This window comes from Cygnus olor, chromosome 1 (genome assembly GCF_009769625.2).
Source record: "Cygnus olor isolate bCygOlo1 chromosome 1, bCygOlo1.pri.v2, whole genome shotgun sequence".
In the NCBI taxonomy this organism is placed as follows: domain Eukaryota; kingdom Metazoa; phylum Chordata; class Aves; order Anseriformes; family Anatidae; genus Cygnus; species Cygnus olor.
Window position 1 is genome coordinate 68,850,612 of NC_049169.1, and position 17,528 is coordinate 68,868,139.

Consider the following 17,528-nt stretch of genomic DNA (forward strand, 5'->3'; position numbering starts at 1 on the left):
TATTGTTGTTTTTTTCCTAACGGGAAACATAATAAGATAAAGAGGAAATAATTTTATTTTAAGGTATTGTGTTTTTGTTTTCTCTTTTGCTGTACAGAATGAGAAACAGAATGGTACAATTTAATAGCCCTGACTTTGTTAGCAGACTATCAGCCCCAATTCACCATACCTAAATGCTCATCTTATATTTTTGGAAAACAATACTTGAATGACCACTGCAAATTACCATTTCTGTCATCAATTAATTGAAATATTCTGTATGCCAAAGAAAGGCAGTTAAACCTTTAGATCTTCATGTGCTCTCAGCTTTTCATTTGCTGGATGTTTGTTCCCAGTTTCAAGAAGATGGACTGTGTTTCAGGAAATCGATTCTGTTCTCATTTAAGTCAAAGAACCTTGCTTTTGCTGCATATCCTGCTCATTCTTCAAAAAGATTTATTACACAAGATGTAGAAATTCTAATGAGATTCCCTGAAAATTTAGATTCCCTGAAGGCAAAGTCAGTGGTGTAAGGCCTGTGAATCCCCCCCAGTGGGGCTTGTGTCAGGGAGCACAGGATCACGGCCTGGCTGCAAGAGGGAACCTTCTGCTGTACTGACTGCTGCTTTCGCTAAACCAGGACACTCTGTATTTTGTCTGCAGATTAAAATCAAAAGCACATAAAGACTGAAGCACCTAATCTACATAGTGTTAGAAACACACAGAAGCTTCTAGGTCATGTACCAGAGCAGAGGAGCAATAATTACTCTCTTCGCTTCTCAGCAGGGGAGGTGAGTAAAAGGAATTAGTCGCTACAACACTCTTTGGTATTACTTACAAATATATCCATGTGGGGGCAGGGGGAAGGAAATTAAGATAAAATGCGCTCTTTGTGAAGCTTAGCTGGGCAAAAACTATCACAAGGAAACGCTGGGATATAGTCACTGGCTGGGCTGACCTCTGTGCACTGCTGTCCAGTAGGCTGGATGTTTTCATCTCGGCCTACCTCTCCCACTTTGCCAGCTCCTAAAAGGGGTAGAAAATGCATGAGCTCTAGCCTCACTGTCTCTTTATACTGCCATTTATCTGCTGAGAAAGCAAAAATTGAATAGTGAGGCATAGCAGAACCTTCTGATGTGATTTGATGTTATATGGGACGGAGAGATGAGTAGTTTCCACTTGCTTTCAGGGAAAGGCCAGTAGTGATCAAGGACCAGAAGTTTTAAGGTAAAAATGTATTAAAAGCAATTAATCCAATTGTAGGTTGCCTTTACAAACTGAACAGACATGACTTTTATTTCATCTGCTCTTTTGTGATTAAGGATTGGTTATGCTGTTTGTTGTTGTTGTTTAAGCAGAAAGCCACCTTCCCTTGAAATATCAATCAAATGAGAAGTTACCTGACATAATTCTCATACTGCCTCTGGGCTAGCTTATTGCAACTTGACTTAACGTAGGCCTTGTGAGCCAGAAAGTACAGGGAAGTATGGAGTATTCCTTAGAAATCTCCAGAACATCATCTGGATTTTGTTTGTAAGTACCTTGGAGACAGAAGTTTTTCTTTTTAAGGTAACCTGATTAATTAAATTATGATTTTAAACTAAAGGCTGAAAACTTGGCACCCTTGCTTATTTTGGAATCAAAATTGGGAAGGAAGAATTCTAATCATTCTGACAGATGACACCCTAGAATTCAATCCTTTCTTATTGAATTTCTACCAATCCACAAACTTTTTGAACTACAACCTTCCAAACGTTGTATGTTCATTTATTATGGGCAGTCACATATTGAATAATAGCAAGAATAATCGATTTCCTGTCCTTAAGTTTACCAAAGACCATCTAAAATTTATGAACGTCTGTCATCACCATTTCAATTTGTGGATTCCCAAGGATTCCTATCCAGAATATTTCATCTAGCACTACTGTCAAAGCAATGAAGGTGTCTCCACTATTCATCCGGCAGGTGACTTCACATTGTTGTGAACACTCAATAGAAGGTAGAAGCAGAGCCTTAGACATTTTTGTCTACCCAGTTCCTTTTACTGCATCTCTGTGTTGTGAATCACAGTCTTTTTTTTTTCAGGTTGTTGCTTACCAGAAATAGTTCAAATTGCCATTTCACCTTGAGATCTAATTCCAGTGTTTACAAAATATTTTAATTGATTAAAAAATGCAGTTATATGAGTTACCCATTTTGAGTTCACATTATGTTTATGACCAAGCAATTTTTCACTCACGTTTGGTTTTCTTGAAAATCTTGCCTTTACTCCATTCTTTAATAAGATATATCCAGTAGTGTTTCTGTGATATATTTATCTGTTTGGGGTCTTCTCTGTAGTGGTTAGTCATCAAGAATGCACTGGTTGAGAAATGTATTTTGTTTCCTTTATGTCCCTGCCTATCTGACCGTAATTCGTGTGATCAGAAGGATCATTTATGCTTGAGAGAAGCTATCTCCATTTTTTCAGACGTAAATCACATTTATGTCAAACTCAGACATCTTAGAAATATTGTAATTCTCTTCCCTGTGTCTTTCTGACTCACTCAGACTGTATCCTGCTAAATTTATTGCCTTCTTTAATTTCCTTATGGAGTATCATATTTATTTAATACAAGAATCTCTCTGTTTCACAAGGAAATATAGCTGGATGTTTGTATGCATTGATTCTCTCGTACCATTAATCACCACCCTGTAATGCATCACACTGTACTAGATGCAATTGCTCTACTCTATTCTCTCTTTTGGCCCCTTAATTAATGGGACATTATCCTAAAATTTATAATTAATTATATTAATCACTCGGTTTTACATCAGGAATGATCGGTCGGTTCCCTTTAGAAGCTCAAGAGACTCCTAAATTAGAAAGCGTAGGAATGCACACTGCTGGATGAATTACCAAGGTTGAAAAATAACACATCTAACTCCGATTGTCCTCAGATATTATTCGTGTTTGCACAAATGTACATCAACAAACCCCAAAATAGAGCAGTTCAACATCCAGTAACCACTTTGCTGTAACGCGTAGGCACGTGCTAAAGTCTCCCAGGTCCCACCAGTAGCTCTCCACCAGTTTCACTGCCTTCCATTGCTCTATGTGAGGTAACTTACTTTATGGAATTGATTTCTTTGAATAAGTTCTGCCACCTTTAATGGGAATTGTGTGATTTTCTGGTTAATCAGAAAACTCTTCTTCAGGGTCCAAATTTCTATTCTTAAATCCATCTCAACAATTGGATGTAGCCAGGTATGTTTTTTATCAGAAAGTTGAGTAGCTTTTTAAAAGGGTATTAATGGCAACACATATTTTAACAGGTCCTTTTTCAAGACATTTTTTTCATAATTTTGAATCTTTAACGTAGGCAAAGTAGATGTAACTGATTACTGATTTATAGACAAAGTCAATATAACTTTGACGATTAAAAACCATTCTATTTTTCCTTCTTACTCCAGCAACTTTACACTTTTTAACAGAGGTAGTATAAGAATGAATATTTTAATGGAACTACATTTATAGTAACAACTTTTTGAGAGACAAAGAAAATTAACATGAGCTGATGGATATGATAGGACGTGGAACATTATGTATTTGCCTCATGGCTACTGTCTGTGAGGCTGCTAGCAATACTTCACTGATGAAAACACTATATATATTGAAAATTGTCTTCAGATAGACAGCTACAAGACAGCACTATATCAAGAACTGTGAAACAAATGTTATGTGGTATGTAATAGGTATAACTGCGACTGATTTGGGATTGAAGAGTGCTGGCAAGCTAATTTGCAAACACAGATGTGTGGGCAGACATATTATCCTGACAGACATGTATCCCGAACACTTCTGCTATGCCATTCTGTACAGAATTACTCTGGCTAGAAGTATTTAATAGAGCAATAAAGTGCCTGTGAAAATGATGCTTAAAATCAGGTAATACAATTATTTTTTAAAAGTGACTGGTAAAAAAAAAAAAAATAATAAAAATAAAAATAAAAGCTGGGTTGATGAATAGTTTGCTTCAAATTTGTAAGAAACTGCAATAAAATGCAAGAAACTGGCAATAGTTACCTGTATACTGGATGTATGTACTAAAATATGCTATTCCCTTTTCAATATAATTTATGTTTTTTTAAAAGTCAATATTTTGTGTTTTGTAAGACCCTCAGACTTATTTAACAATGATGCAAACTCTCACAACCAAAGTAATCACAGGTTCAGCCTCCAAAAGCACTCATTCAGCTGGCATTTCTGTTCGACAGGCTCATTGTTTACCAAAATTTGTGTAATTGTCTTCATGTATGAAAAATATTGAAAAGTAAGGAAATATGGTTTATATCCACCAAAAGTTTCTAAAGTTTGAGTATCAATTTTTTAGATATTAAAGTTTAAACAGCGATAGCTGTTGCTGACTTCAGGTTGAGTTATAAGGGTATGAAGGTTTAATGGTATAAGGGTATTATGCACCAGTTTTAATGATCAAATTAATTACACTGACCTCATTGGCATGACAGGGACCAAAATTTAGTCTTATGTATAATACGCAAATTAAAACAGCTGACCACAAGTCTACGGTACTATATTAGGAAATGGACAGTTACACACTAGAAAAAAAAAAAATCTGTTTTTAACAAAAGGGCGGTATTTTCTGTAACAAGTCACCTAGGTGTAAATCCACAGTTATTACCAAAAGTGGAACATAAAACTCTGCTAGTTATTGATACGTGTGGTGTTTCACTATAGTTTCAACAGCTTATCAGTTGGTATATGTGTTCAACTTTGGAGACCTAAATCTTTTTATAGATGGGAAAAACTTCAGACGTATGGCAACCAATGAAATCAAAAAGAGAACTCCACAAATTTCAGCCATGACATAAATCATTTCTTTTCGGAATAGCTGACTGTCAAGTTTATGGTAATACCTATCAATTTAATCTCTTCTGAAAGACACTTATGGAGAATGATTTAAATCTTGATTTTAAATCATATGCTGTCCCATAAGAGGTATATTTGTGTGATGGGCAAGTTACATGTCTATGGGACTTCTCTGCCTAATACTGCATCCTGTCAGTCCTTGAATTTGATAAACAATGAACATTGTCTGCTCTCAGGTATTTATATAAATCTGACTGACTTCAAAAACTGGCACAGAATGTACTGAATTTTTTGAAAATATTTAAAAGTAGTCTTCTGATATTTTTATGTCAGTGAATTAACATACATAGAGCAGACAAAGTTGTACTTTAAAGTACCGTCTATGGACAGCCAAATAAATGGAGGATCTGGAACATACTTTTTTTTTTTTTTCTCTAAATTACTTGCTGATTTCTTTTTGTTGTGCTTTACTTCACAAATTTAGTGTTTACATAGTTGGTAAAAACAAATATATTATGTATTAATATTGGATTAAAAATCAGTACCTTTCTGTAATCCCTAAGCATGAGTAACTATTTAAAATCTGTTAATATTCAGTTTGTTCCAAGTGATACAGATAATTCTTGTCCCAACAACCTACAGTTTTCCTTTTTTCCACACCACACCTCCCATATGAGACCACAGATTTGGGTTCGTGGTGTCTCAGGGCAGGGAGCAGCATGCAGAGAGGAGCAATCAGCATTTTGTTTAGTAAACAAACAAACAAACAAACAAAAAACTCTTTAAATGAAGATTAAGGTTAAAAAAAATCTTGAAGTATATATATTGAAAAATAGAAAAAAAAAAAAAGTCAACACAATCACAAATTATAAAGCTACACAACCCATTCACGCTGTGTAAAACTTGATGCATGATTACATGCATGCTGGATCTGCAGGGCATTTTAAAAGTGCTGTTTTTCTGAGTAGATACTAGGGGACAGTTTAGCAAGTGTAAATATGAGAGTTTTAAGTTTGATCTCTGTCTTCTCAGGGTTTCCCAGCTCATGCATTGTTGTTTTGTTTTGTGTTTTTGTATTTTTTCTGCTATTGCTCTGAGCTGTGTTGCTGATGATAGCATCAAATCTGAGGCCTATTTAAGTTGTTTCTGTTTAAATGCATAAAAGAAAATAATTTCCAGTTATGTAATTATTGTCACTCTAAATAGCTGCATCTTTGTGATTTGCTTTATAACTACTGTCACTTTTCAGTGACTACCAGGCATTCAAACACCGGTAGTCTGGCTGAAAGCCATCATTAGCAAATCAAAGCAGATGTAGTTGTGTGTGTGTTTTTTTTTTTCTTAGCTCTTAGAGTTCCCTGTGCTGCTGCTACTACCTTCTTAGCTTTTGACTCCTGCCAAACCATCACTCTGCCTAGTAACAGACATTGTCTTGGCTCAACACTGAGATTTCTTGTAAGTATTTTCCTGATGCTAGGGAAAGAACAGCAGCAACTGCAATGGTTTTATATAGCCTGCAAGAAAGCCCAGCAGCAAAGCCATGATTCAGATGAGTTTGTGTGAGTCATGCTCTCGAGGGGCTGCCCTCATCCCTGTTCCCTGGATTTCTCCTTGGGAGCCTTCCTCTCTCAGGTGCTGTCTCATCCTCAAGTGAGGAACCAGAAGAGCAAGAACCACAGCAGATTTGCCCTCAGCAAATGCTGCTGTTTCCCACTAGAATATAGCTGTTGTCTGTTAGGTTTCTTTGACTACGTTTCGCTAGCAATGTCAGGGGTCAAAGTGAAGTCAAAAAAATGAAAAATAATCTTGACATAGATCAGAAAGGGTATTGAGTTAAAGACAAGCAATATTCTTACAAATGTATTTTTGTCCTTATTTAGTAGGAATCTTCAACAAGGAAACATTATGCTTAAGAGTTCTTGAAGTGAGATGTATGAGATCTGATTTAATAACTTCTTCACCAGAAACTTGGGGAAATGAGTCAGATGCTTTGGGCCACAGCTCGCGGTCTGTTGAATGAGAACGAAATAGTCTCTTTCTTTTGCCTTTTTCTCAGCTGCGTAGACTGTAAGCCCCTTGGGTTGCAGGTGGTGCTCTGCAAAGCATAGGTCCTTGTTTCAGTTTCAGGATTGAATTCATTAGAAGGGTCAGGAAGAAGAGGGACAGTTATTAAGCAGATTAAATGTTGTAGAAGTGTCAATCACTGAAAGGGTGAAAGATTTCTAGTAGCCAGTTGTAACTGAAGAAACAAGGGGAAGAAGAGCATGTTTCTGTGCAATCATACCCTCTCATTAACTCGGTAATAATTATATCTTTGGCTAGTGAGCTACTTGCATTTCAGACTTGGATTTTATTTAGCTGAGGCTACAGTCATTATCAAGAGTCTCTCCTCTCTCTCATGCTTACTTTTTAAGTTCACCATAGTAATAATTATAAAACAGGTTTAATTTTAGCATCCTTCTATGGCCTTCATGAACTAAGATCATTAAAATTTGTGTCACTGCTTTATTTCCTACTGTAAATGCTGACATCTGGAGTGTGTAGATCACCAATGTGTTTAGTTTCTAAATTGCTTGGAACATACGGTGCTGTGGTTAAAGACAGAGATGCCAAAAAAATAAAAATCTGATATTTTGGGACGACATATAAACCCCAAACCCAGTTCAAGGCATGATTCACTGTAACAGAAGATAAAAAATTGCATTTGCAATAAAACACTAGTTTTGCTTTTGTTTTATTTTTTTTTTCCAATTTTGTTGTCCCCAGATGCCCTCTACAAATAGTGTATAGGAATTAAAGTGTCTTATTCTGGAAAGCTGAATAAGTTTCTTTGTAGTGGGGGACAGAGTTGAAGAATCTGGAACTTTATTAATTGAGGTGGTGCTCATTTAAAAAAAAAAAAGTAGATAAATTTCATATATATTCTGGGAGAAGAAGGCAAAAGAAGGTGCAAAATAAGTAAAGTAAAAATAGTCTAGCAAGTAGAAAGCTAATCAGAAAGGGAAGAACTGAAAAAGATAAGGTCACACGTTAAGAAGAGAGCAAATAAGTGACTGTAGGCTACTTCAAGCCCCAGCTTTACAGGGTCTTGTGCATTGGATCCGGTCTTGCAAACAAATGTAGAACAGGTAGCTGTACTGTATTTAAAAGCTTTCAAATGTAAAATGGGTATGAAAAGAATAATAATAATAATAATAAAATAATAATAATAAATTATCACCTAACCACAGATTTACTTTCAGCAATTTTATTAACTCAGCCAAAAGTTCTAAACACAAATAACATTCGATATTTATGGATTTTCCAGTAAGAAAATATCATCACAACAATATTTTAGAAGACTTCATATGAAAAGCTATAATGTTATATACATTTAAGTCTTTTAGCCATGAAATATGCTTTTTGACAATAAAAATGCCTCCCTTCTGAGTCCCACAAAAATGGCCTTACAAAAGATAATGTAATTATAGAGTATTTTTATTAAAGACTTTGGAATTGTAAAGTCACCTGCTCTAGCTATGTTACTAATTTAAGGCTTTGGGGAAGCACCCTAAAACACTCTTAACCTCACAACAGTTAATTAAAGATGTTATTTATTATGAGATGCTAAAAGAGGTGATCAGCATTGCTTGGCTTCCTCAGCAAATTCTCCAGGGAAGAAAATGTGCAGTGCTACATATACAGTATATTCTCTGCCTACATACTCTGCTAATATAAAGCTACGTACAAATCTAAGCCATCAGTAACACACAAAACATGCCTTCCTTTCTCCCCAGCACATGGGATCTGCAACAACTTCTCCTGAGGTGGGTCCCAGCACAGTACTTAAACGCTGAACTCGAGGTGCAGGAGCACTGCTGTAAGGCAGCGTTACACAGCTTTCTTTTAGTGAGTTAACATTGAAAGAGGCCATTTGTAATGCTGAGTCACATTTGCACACATGAGTCCCTTGCTTTTAAAAGGCGTGTGATTGTGAGAAAAGCATGACACAGTGGAAGTAATTGAGCACCTGTAACTGGCAGGTTGTGAAAATCCCATTTTCTATTCATGACATTTGTAACTGGATTGAACTATTTTCATGTTTGGCTAGATGAATACGATGGAAAGATTAACCATGACATTCCAAATAAGCAAGTAGAGTCATCCAATATTGGGTCTGTCTGCGGCAAAACATAAAAAGTATGCAGAACTCATCGGGCTCAGCAGAAAGAGCAAGAACTGGAATTATGTGATGGTAGGACTTTGTTCCTTTAACTGGTGTAACCAGACACAATGTAACAGTGATAGGATATCCTCCAGCTGCCCTGGAAAATTAGAATAGAGGATTTTATTATACAGGGACTGCACAATAGTGAATTTGTTGTTCATACTACCATTTGTTTCCTTTGTTCACAGAACACTGCAACATACTTGTGGACAGATTAACACTACAAATAACTTGCTCTGTCTTAAGCTGCTGGGGAAGCAATGGCTGCTGTGTGTTCTTCACACAGATTTCATGCTCTAACAAAGCACTTTTTTTTTTAACAACAAATTAACATTTATAGCCACAATGAACATGTGTAATAACTTAGATACATATTTTCAGAACAGTACCCAAGAGTGCCCTACTAACTGCCTGACTGGGGGGAGCAAGAGGATTCCCATCTCATATCTAACATACTGCTTAAGAAATGATGCTTTATTGTCTCTTACACAGTTCATTTGAAGAAGAAAAAAAATGCTTACTTGGCAGAGATACAGCAAATCTGAATGACCTCCATTATTATTGTCTACATTACTAAAATGAAATGTTTTCATTTATCTCAGTATTTTCCAGTGAATATCATGCAATTACTACAATTTGCCACTATAAAACTGTACGACTGGTTAAATTGGCTCAGTGAATAGGAAATGGAGGTGTCTGTTAGCAAATGCTTGATTTTTGCTAGTAATCTCAGAGGTCAAAGTAAAGTCAAAAAAAAAAAAGAATCTGTACATAGATCAGAAAGGGTATTAAGTTAAAGACAAGGAGGAAAGACAGAAACTATAGCAACACTTGAGTTGGTAATGAGTATATCTGAGTAGAAAACCCATGGGAAATTAATAAACAAATGTTCCTGAGACAGAAAGTCCCATCTTGCCCCTGGCAAGTCCACTTTGTCTTTACAGATAGCATCCAAAGGATGTGGGTCATACATAGCAGTCTAGTTAAGCAGTCTCTAATTCTAAGCATCTTAAATTTGGTCACATCAGAGTCTGAATTAAGATGCATTGTGAGGATTTCAGTGACTCCACTGGAGCAAGACTACTGAGAAACAATCAGACAATAGTTGCCCCCTGTCAAATTTACACTGGAGTGAAGAATAAACCTGGGCATTCCTTGGGTCGTTGGCCATTCATTACTTTCAATATGCCTATTCAATAGAAATTCCAAAATTGAGTCCCCGGCTGGTAAGGGCTAGTGGGGAACGGAATGGTGGTCTCTTATTTACTGACATAAATTGAGCGGAAGGGAGACCACACCCTGGGAGTAAAAATGATCTTGTACTGTTTCTTTGTCATGAGTAGAACAAATTATCAAATTCATGGTATTTATTTCATTTGTCATGTCCTGTTCCCTACTGTGTTGTTTCAGACAGCTCAACAAGGAATTTTAATAGTCTCAATGTGAGATGTAGAATGGTAGTTAAAAAATAACTTCTTCAATGGAGTTCAAAGGACAAGGCACCTACAATTTTTTCATCCATTAGACTGCTTTCTTCCAGAGATTGCTTTTAGAGATAAACAAAATTGTCATATTCTAAATCACTGCTGTCAAACTTTTTTTTCTCCTGAAATACTTAATTAGATTTTTAGATAACAAAGCTTGGTAAATTCTCAGCACTGTCAGGTTCATTTACAGGGATGCTAGCTATGTCATATTGTCTGTGGTCTCTATTTTGGAACAGCACTAATGCTGAAATCAAGCTGGCTAGCAAGCAGCTCAAGAACACAAGAACTAGCTTTTGGAAGAGACAGCAAACTTCTGTCTGTTTGCAGCTGGTCAGTAAGCTCTTCCTAAAGGCAGAATGGTGAGTGAAGCGTTCCTAGATGTCCCAATGCACGAGCAATGCAGAAGAAAACAGACTCTCCAGGCTGTCAGACCCAATGACCCACCATTTCCTATTCACAGGACTGAGCCATGTTAGTGGTAGCCAATAAAATCCAGAAGCAAGAAGACAGGTAAAAAGAATGTCTGACTATTTTGAGGGAGAATCTGTGGCTTGAATAATGGAGCACAAGTATTATAGCTTTCACACCACTAAGTGTGTCACCAAATTTTTGTAGCTGAGTATCTGTGCTTTGCTCTACATCCCAGTGTGGGGTGTTTTCTGTGGGCTACACTGCAATGACAGCACGAAATGTAACTTCTGCTGGGACTGGTGCAGGCTCTGCTGTACCAATCTGTTCTCTGCTGGGCTAGCACTGCAACTTTCAGCAGGCTCTTACAATCTTGTTCTACAGCCATCAACAAAAGCACAAAGAAAGCTAGTGAAGTATCTGTTAGACTGTATGTGCCACATAGCTGATATTATAGTGATTTTGCTAAAGTTTTCCATTCGGGTGGCAAACTATCTCAGAGTTGAGCTAAGAAAAAAAGAGCACTGTTGTGCCAATTTTTTGTTGTGCACATGGCTATACCTAGGCCTTTTTGCTGTTTGTTAATTATTCCTATTTTGCCTGTCCAAAACTCAAAAATGGAATTTTAGCTGTAATACTTTGTACATGGGACAGGCAGTGCACCGGCAGTCCCGGTCTCTTCAGTTTACTTTATCTTTTACTGTTTACCTGAATTGGTGATCAGTATTCTGTGTCAGGCCAACCATTAATTTTCTCAAAGAAAATACAGATCAGGCCTTTCAAGGAGCAGATGAAACAAGCTGATCCTTGCCAGCCTTGATGGGTTTTGCTTAATTGGACCTGGCAAACTCACAACAAACACTGTGACGTGGACTTAATATAGCACCTACTCTTTTAAAACATTGTCTGTAGCATAGTTGGCATAGCATGCAAAAAGTTCTGTTTTCTGCACTGAAGTGCTGCAATAATTTATTCTAGAGATTTACAAAGAAATACAATGTTTTGCTGAAAAAAAAAAAACACAACTCAGACTAAGTTTTTATTTAGCTTTTTCAGTCTGTTAATAAATATGGAGCTACTGGGAACAATTTGTTTTGTAAAAACCCTGCGTTTAACCTTGAATAAACATTAGTGACCAAAGAGCCTTTTGGGGCCTATAGTTATTTGGGACCTTTAACACCTAGGAGAAGGATGTGGATGATGTTATTTGTTTTGCACCATAGGCAGGGACTGCACAGGGATACCTTTACATCATTTCAACTCTGTACAGAAACAATTACTTTGTCATTTTTTCTATTGTTTGTCTATTTATAAAGCTGTAATATCCTTGTTCTTGAGCCTCTTGAGTTACTGTAGTTAAAAGGGGAAAGCTTTCCTGAGCAGGTTGTTAATATTTCTTTGTGATATGTATAGTATTTTCCTGATCTAGCATACATTGGAAGAAAAATGGCATTTCGATATTTTAAAACTTAAAATTTCTTTGATTTTCAGATTCTCCGATCATTTAAACTGATACAACTTCGCTGACTTCTCTGAAATTTAACCATTTTACCCCAGCAGAACATGTGGCCCAACAATCACAGCACAGCCACTCTACTGTGGGGTGAATCCAATGACTGCCAGGACAGAGACCATTACCCATGCTTTGTGTTGTAGTTGTCACATATACCTTGTCTAAGTGATTATGGGACTTCAGGCTAATAGTTTTAAAAATGTTCTTGTCGGTGATATACTTTGTCTTGCTAGCTCTCACATCCTTACACTACTACATCCAAGTACTAGATAATTTTCTTAAAATCTTTCCCCAAACCCTGGCTAACATCTGCAGGTAGAAACCACTTAACACTAATCTGCTTTGACAGGAGGACTGTATCAAGCACAGTCATTAAGTAATTTGGTGGAAATGAGAGGAAAAAATAGCATCTTAAGGAAGGCAAGTAACCCCTCCCTGAAAATGTACAGGGGCTTGCAATGGTAAGAACACTCCATTATACAAGTTTCAGGTTAAGTAAGGTGATTACAAGGGGGCCAAACCCAGAGAAATTTGACTTAAATACACTGGGCTGTGTTTCAGGGTAAAGGGATCATGGGAAGCAGGTACTTACTTATAGCTGTAGTTTTCGGTGAAGAATCCTTAGCAAAAAGAGTTGTAAGCACTGATCCGGTTTTCTAGGGTATTTTAAGGAAGGGAGTAAGGATTCCCTCAGTGTCTTTTTTTTTTTTTTTAAATTGTAAGTCTTGCCGAGTTTCTCTTACATCTCTGCTCCTTAATAATGTTCTGTGAATCAGTTTAACCCACTGCTTACAAATGGAGACACATGAGCATTTCTTATCAAGAACACAGATAATTTATATCCATAAAGGGCTGAAATGTAGTTTTATGTTTTGTTTCATACTGCTTTCAGTAGCTTTCCAATGAACCTTGCCATTGTTTTTGCCAGTTGGTGCCTGTCAGAAAGGTTACAACAGTCTGCAAAAATCTGGATACCGCTTTACGGGATGGAGATAGCTGGATTAGTGAACGTGGGATTCGCTGTACAATAAGCACCTTTGTTTAGAGTCTTTGCAAAGTCTGGAAGTGCTGGCAATGTGCCTGGTTCAATGTAGCTATTACAGTCTTTTCATTGACTTTAATTGGAGCTGGATTAGGGCCTAATCATTGCAAAAATCTTCATCCTGCAACGAGCAATGGTCACATTTGACCTCAAAACTTCAATAACAGCCATTGGTAGGGGAAAACTAGAACATAAAAGAAAGAAAAATAATATTTTCCTGCCAAACAGGGAATGATAGATAACTATATGTAGTATGATGACCATACGCCTCAAATTCGTCTTGAACTCCCTAAATTTATTTTCTACTTATGATCTGTCCAATTTTGATTTTTGGCAGCTGCCAGCGCACAATGAAGAGAAGGCTGTTTCTCTGCCTCTAGCTGGTGTGGGATTTGTTGTTGGCAAGCACTGATGACAAACACTTCAGTTCTGTGACCAAATGTCTTTGCCTTTGTTTTTATTAGACTGTGGGATGTTTTGCCTGATATGAAGCAAGATATTTTTGACAATTTATTGCAGTGTAATAAATAAATAAAATATCAAAGAATAGCATCTTATGTGTGTGCATGTATATGCATGTATATTTTTATGCATAAAAGCGTGATATATTACTTTCTTTTTTTAGGATAGATTTTACAGTTAACAAAGCCAATACTATCTCATTATTACAGCTTTGCAGGGCTAGGGAGTAGTGACTGTCCATCTGTGTCTCTTGTTCTTTGCCTTCAATTTCTTTATATTATCTATGTACTACAGATGAGAGGTCCCATGCTTCATGTCCTACGAAAGTCCAAATGGAATATGTGAAGTGCAGTAAAAGTCCGGCTGAATTGAGCCAGCCAGATTAGTAATGCAGGAAACACCAAATGTTGTAAGAATATTAATATTGTTATAATGGATTTCTGTCTTAAGCCTATTCTTATTTTTAGAGAAATAACTTTTGACAAGATGATTTAGGGAAGTGTGTTTTGTTTTGGGGTGTTTGATGTTTTGGGTTTTCTTTTGGTAATGTATTGTAGTTGTTGTTGCTTTTTATTGCATTCTAAACATCTGCTATTTGGGAGGCATGGGAAGAAAAATCTCTGTTACTTTTACTCTATCTACCAATATGAGATATGGGGATCATCTCATAAGAAGTGTAACTACAGGTTACTAAAACCGGTAACATCTTTTTCACCCTATCTGTTTGCTGTCTTTAATAATAATATTGTGGAAAGATTTCATTAAAGGAAGAAGGTTCCTTAGCAGCTCTTGATCATGTTTTTCTTAAGCACTGAAGATTTTTATTCCTGGCATACAAGATGCTAGTTTGTTGTCTTTCTTTCTATTTATAAGGGCATTATTATTTGCATGCAATCAAATGTGTCAGACAATTGGAAAAACTTCAATATGGCAACAATATTGTTAAGCCTGGCAACTTATACATAAAACAGTTTACTCGGTGCTCTGCTAGCAAGAAATTGAAGTTGTTGCAAAGGAAATCTTTTTTTTTTTGTCCTTCTCTCCAAGGCAAGTAATTTCAAGCTAATCTCTTTGATTCACTTTCTGATGGACAAATGTGTCAAAACTACTGGAAGCAAATGCTGTAGGGCTTGTGTTTTAAGAGTCTCTTGATTCATTTATGTACTTAAAAGTTTTCTATTTTTATTCATGGTGAGCATACTTCACCACCCCTGTCACACCAGCTCAGAGACTGAATTGAACTTTTCCCCTTTAATAATTTTACCTTCTGAAATATCTGTAAAGCATATTAGCTTGTTCTTTTTTAAATCCCTACTGGATGTATAACTGCACATTCAGTTTAATTCACTATGACTATAGTACTTCTTTGTTATCTTCAAAATGGTGTACTGCTACCTACACCAGATAAAACTCCATTGCCATTAGGATGATGGAGACAAAATTTTGACATCTGTGCTCCTCTGCCTTCCTCGCTTTTTTTTTCCTGTTGTGTTTATACACAGTCAATCACATTCAAAATGTGTGCCTGTTCTTCTTGTGCTCTTGCTTCATGTGTTTTTTTTACTTTATGTGCAAAAAAACTACCTGGAAAATTGATATTTTGTAATTCAGGCCACATTTTTAGGTGTCTAAATAAGTTAGTGACAAAATTCCTTGCCCTACTTTCAAAAGGAAAAAGGAGGGCGGGGAGAGAACGGCAAAGCAAGGCAAGGCAAAAAGGCAAAATGTGGCCTAATAATGATATATGCCTCTGAAGAATACACAAAACTTATTTTAATATCAAACTTCTATTAGAGGTGGCAAAAATACCTATTGGCTTCAAGTAAAGTTTGCAAAGACCCTTGTAATGGGTACTAAGAATCTAAAGTGAGGAAAAAGTGGGAGTAGGGGCAGATGAAGAGTCCAGTTGGAAGAAATTACATGAATCATTGTGGAAATGGAGGAGGAAGATTGTTTGAAGGAGACCTCAAGCAGTAAATCATAGAAAAGAAGGCTGTGGGACAAGAGAAGTTGAGAAAATTGCAGCCATTTCTCATCTTAAAGCCCAGGTGATTCTCTTGCCTAAAAAAAAAAAAAAAAATAGCCTTGGAGAAGTAAGGGATTAAACAGTTGGGCAAATGATGTACAAGGAAGTCTCAAGCCCTGTTCAGAGCTGGGCTTTTTGCAAAGTTCTAAAAGCCGAGGGTAGAAAAATTAAGGAAGTGGCTGACAGGAACTGTCATGCCATGGGAGACGTGGCTGGAAAGCACAGCACTGCAGAAAACCACTATTCAGGCTTGGGGGCTTGGGATGGGGAACCTGAGGGCCACAGAGGGTAGAAAAAAGGAAGTTCAGGCCCACAGAAAAATACATGACAAAGAGAAGAACTGAAGATCAGTCCCAAGAAGAGCTATGGATGTAAGGGAACTGATTCACATAAGTCAAAAGAATTTTGCCAGAAGAAGAGAACATTGTTTTAACAGTTTTTGTTGTGAGGGGATTACCCCAGAAGTGGGGGCGGGAGTCGGGGTACCTGCAGGACTATTATAGCTCTCTGAAGAACTTTGGGGTGTTTAAAAGCCCTACAAATTCTGAACAGATGCTCATTCAAAATACAAAATGCACCATACCTCCCTGTTGCTTGCTCTTGATTTGGGTATATGTAGCAGTTTCTGCTCTTTCTCCATCATTTCATTTCTTAGTAATGTTTGCAGTGCAGAGGCTGAAGATGGCAAACGGCTTCCCAGAATTAATGGGACTCGATAGCAATGTAGTAAATGCCTGTCTCACACACCAGCAGGAAGCATCCCTTCTGTTTGCTCTACAGCTTTAACTTTCAGCTATGTGTGTGGAAGATGATACATTCTGATATAAGTGCAATTTCCTTATGGATCATTTAGTACTATGTTCAAAAAGGCATTGCTAGGCTTTTAACTTTCAAAATCAGTGAACATATGGGAATTTGGGGTAATAAATATGCCCTGTGCCATAATGTGCATTACCTTTTCCATAGTTATATAAATTCCCTCAAAACAATTTTTATTCAGTTGTGCACCCATCAGGTTTTGGACTGACTTGGTCTCTCCAGGCCAATGAGATGAACATCATATATCAACTCTGCTTTTCCATTCACCATTAAAAACAAAATTCAGATAGAGAACTCCTGTTTTGTTGATGTAATAATTTCATATGACAGCGGAGGCTTCTTGCTTTATTTGTTAACCACAGTAAAATAAACAGATTTTTATTTGGAAATCTGCAGTATTAATCTAGCTTGCAATACAGCATGGTAAATATGTGCTTATTTCTTTTCTGAGAAAATGTCTGTCTGTCATCCTGCTTCCAGTGCATATGGAAAAATCACACCAACTTCGAAGAGTTTGTACTACAGTTTCTTAAAATCTTAAACAGTACAGAGAGATATTAAAAAAAAAAAAAAAAAAAAAAAAAAAAAGAAGTCTATTCAACTATATTTTCAAGGGGATGTTTTGAAACCAACCTACAGTTTTTCATGCCTAGTAAGCTACATGAACATCATAAAATCAGTGTGCACAAACAGAACAGGTGCCAGCAAACTGAAG

At 36.7% G+C, this 17,528-nt stretch overlaps 1 long non-coding RNA gene across 1 annotated transcript in view; it reads left to right on the top strand.

The window, feature by feature from the left end:
- The first annotated feature begins 530 nt into the window (after positions 1-530).
- Positions 531-17,528, top strand: part of LOC121073285 — a 28,506-nt gene continuing 11,508 nt past the window's right edge. Inside the window, exon 1 of the long non-coding RNA XR_005821591.1 lies at positions 531-770. This is a non-coding gene — a long non-coding RNA (uncharacterized LOC121073285). The remainder of the gene's footprint in view (positions 771-17,528) is intronic.